This window comes from Octopus bimaculoides, chromosome 14 (genome assembly GCF_001194135.2).
Source record: "Octopus bimaculoides isolate UCB-OBI-ISO-001 chromosome 14, ASM119413v2, whole genome shotgun sequence".
NCBI lineage: Eukaryota > Metazoa > Mollusca > Cephalopoda > Octopoda > Octopodidae > Octopus > Octopus bimaculoides.
In genome coordinates, this window is record NC_068994.1 from 1,770,967 (window position 1) to 1,775,113 (window position 4,147).

The window sequence follows — 4,147 nt, forward strand, 5'->3', positions numbered from 1 at the left end:
TATATATATATATATATATGTATGTATATATACAACAGGCTTCTTTCAGTTTCCATCTACCAAATCCTCTCACAAGGCTTTGGTTAGCCTGAGGCTATAGTGGAAGACACTTGCCCAATGTGCTACACAGTGGGACTGAAACCAGAACCATGTGGTTGGTAAGCAAGCTACTTACCACACAACCATTCCTGTGCCTGTATGTTTGTATGATTTTATTAATATTCAACAGAAGCAACAGAGTGACTCAAGGGCTAAATATTAATAAAAATATTCATACGATCTTCGTTAAAGATTTTCCCCTGACCTACTTCCAGTTATTGCAGAAAACAGAACTTGTACAGGTTTCATCATGCATATCCCTATGTGTCACATTGTAAATTGCAGCTTTCCACTAGTATTTGTTTGTCTTTTACAGCTGCTGAAGTGAACTCAGGTGTTATAATAGAGACAGTTGAATGCAGATCAGTGTTCAGGTTCTTTATACTTGAAAGGTTGTACACCAAAAGAGACTTTCAATGAGTTGAAAGAAGTTTATGGTAACGATGCACCATCATACCACATTGTCGAGCACTGGCATCACCAGCTCAAGTGTGGTTGGACATCTGTGGAAATTGCTCCTATTCCTGGATGACCATATTCTGCCATTGGTGACAACACCATCCATAAAGTGAAAGCTGCCATTTTGGATGATCGTCACATAAATTATTTGGCAACAAGCTCAAGAAGTGAAGATAAGTGTAGGATCTGGGGAAGAAATCATTCACAACCATTTGCACATGTGGAAATTGCCTGCACGATGGATTCCCTTGATGCTCACAACTGTTCAGAAGCCGGCAATGTGCCAAGAAAATGAGAAGGACTTTTTCGGCAGATTTATCATACAACATGAGACATGGGTCCATCACTATGATCCTGAGACTAGAGTCCAGTCAAAGCAATAGAGGCATGATAACTCACCAGCTCCAAAGAAGGCTCGTGTCCAATCCTCAGCAGGCAAGGTAAGGCTCACAATCTTTTGGGACCAGCACGGAGTAGTGATGCTGGATTTTCTGGCACAGGGCACCACAATTAATGGAAAATATTATGCTTCTCTGCTGCAGAAATTGTGGGATGCCTTCAAAGCAGAACGGCGTGGCATGCTGACCAAAGGAGTCCGCCTCCACCAAGACAATGCCCCAATTCACAATGCGCATGTTGCCCAGATGAAAGCACACTCCGGCAGCTATGAAATCCTTCCTCATCTCCCTTACTCTCCCAGTCTCGCACCATCTGACTTCTGCCTCTTTCCAACCATGAACTCTTTTTTGAAGGGGAAGCATTTTTCAGATGATGATGAACTTATTTTCAAGGTGAAGTCTTGGCTCCAAACGCAACCTACCAACTTCAACAGACGAGGTCTTCACAACTGTATAAAGCAATGGGAGAAGTGTGTCACCATTGGTGGTGGCCATGTAGAGAAGGACTAATAATTATGCCAAGTTTCATTTGTCCTAGTCCCTGGGAAGTGGGTCAGGGGAAATCTTTAATGAACACCCCATATGTACTCATATTTTGAGTGTTCTATTTTTTCTCTTTGTATCACCATACCTATATATATATCATTTAGCATCTGTTTTCCATGCTGACATGGACAATATGGTTTGACTGAAACTAGTAAACTGGAAAGTTGCATCAGGTTCTATGTCTGGATGCTCTTCCAAACACCAACCAAGTCCCTGTGTTTTCAATCTTATTGTATTTGTGTAAGATCGGGATAGATACAGCTGACATAGAACGAAGAATCCCAAAAGACGTTCTTCAGGCAGCCAGTTGCCAAACGCAGTGGCAGTCCAAGACCAATCTTTGCTACACTGAAACACTGAACGCTCATCTGGTACAGACATGCATCCAACCATGACGCTCTGTTCAAAGCTTTTCTATAGGACACAGTGAAAGATGGTGGGGAAGAGCAGGAAGAAGAAGAAGAAGAAAATCCTGCTGTAACAGCATCAAGGTGTGGACAGCACTCAGCACAACATTGTGGCCATTCTATATGTTGAATGTAGGAATGGCACTAAAATGGTTTGTCTTACCAGCCACAGGAGGATGGAGATGATGATGTCAGTGGTGATTTTATATATATATGTATGTATATGTATATATATATATATATACACACACACACACACACATACACATTTATGTATGTGCGTGTGTACACACACATACATAGTCACACACGTGCATACATAATCATTCACTTTGATACCCAAAATATAAAACAAACAGACAAAAGAACATTAACAACAACCGCATAAACAATATTGACTGCAACAAGAACAACAACATTAAGTGCAACAGCAACAAGAACAAGAAACCATATCAAAGAAGTAAAAGAAAAACCTCCTTAAAAAAAGCTTCAACTGAAATAAATCTGGAGAATGTTTTTTTTTAACTTGCTTATGGTAGGACACACAGACAGACAGAGGACATTGAGGGGGAGGGAGGGAGAGAGAGAAAGAATGACAGGTGCAGCAGAAGCAGAGAGAGTGAGGAAGAAAGAGAGTGATAGAGAAGAAAGAAATGACATAGAAATAGGAGAGAGAGAGAGAGAGAGAGAGAAATGAATGGCAGGATGAGTGTTATGAAGAATTTATTCAGTGCAGCCATTGTGTGAGTGTATCTCCTCCTTACCCCACCCATTCCCCCACCACTGCCACCCCCAGCATTCGATATTATCGGTGCTTCCTACAGCCAATGTTATTATCATCTCTGTCTTACTGAGAATTCTTCAAGACATGGAGAGAGAAAGAAAGTGGGAGAGAGAGAGAGTGAGAGAACAGAATGTCTTGTTATACCACATCACACAACACTACACAGTACTACATCCTGACCTACCACACCATATTTTACAGCACTATGCTGTATACCATACTACATTACACTAAATCAATTCACTGAACAACACCACAACACACTATATTCCATTAAACCACACTAGACCAGTCTCTACTTCATCGCACAGTGCCACACTATTCTGTTATTTAACCCCGGGTCAAACCTGATCAAATAGGTTTTATTATTTAACAGAATCTACCCCTGGATAACACACTAAACACTATGCAACACTTCCACTTCTACTTATAGTCATTCTATCCACATTATAGATTCTTCAATTTCCATTTTTATTCATATTATATTCATTTCTAATTTTCCTTCTCCTACTGTATCAGCTTAAACCTATCATATATTACACATACATACATACATACATATGTTTATATATATATATAGATATGTGTGTGTGTTTAATTCTTCAACAGCTAAAGGGAGACAACTAATTTTCTTATCGATATCAATTGAGCTTATCAAATTTCCATCCCTGCATGTATTTAATGTAATCTTTTTACGGTGTTTAAATATTCCAAAATTATTGGGTGAAGTATATTAATCTGATGATTGCTTCAATGAATTCATTTTCATGAAACTTAGAGTTACACTGTATTATCTAGAAGAGTCAATACATACACTCATCCATACATGTGTATATGGAGGCTTGCTGGTCACTTTTCCTATTTTCTAAAGGGTATTTTCCCAATTCTCTAAGCTCTCCCCACAACTTTCCTGAGTTCCCAAATTCCTTTATTTTATATAGATTACCAACACACATAGCACTTATAAGTTTGCGAAGAGTTAATTTTGTATTTGAACTAGAGCCTGATGAGCTATGGCTTTCATGTATGTGGAACCATTGTTCAGTCTATGACCAGATATTAACTTTATTCCTTTAATATATATATATACATATATAAACATACACACATAAGAGGGCAAATGTAAGGAAAAGGAACTCAATACACTTAATAGAAGTTACATATATTATCATTTAAGTCACATGGAACCCAAATCAAACTGCTTTAAATAATATATATGTGTGTGTATGTATGTGTGCATGTGAGTATATAATCATCATCATCGTTTAACGTCCGCTTTCCATGCTAGCATGGGTTGGACGATTTGACTGAGGACTGGTGAAACCGGATGGCAACACCAGGCTCCAGTCTGATTTGGCAGAGTTTCTACAGCTGGATGCCCTTCCTAACGCCAACCACTCAGAGAGTGTAGTGGGTGCTTTTACGTGTCACCCGCACGAAAACGGCCACGCTCG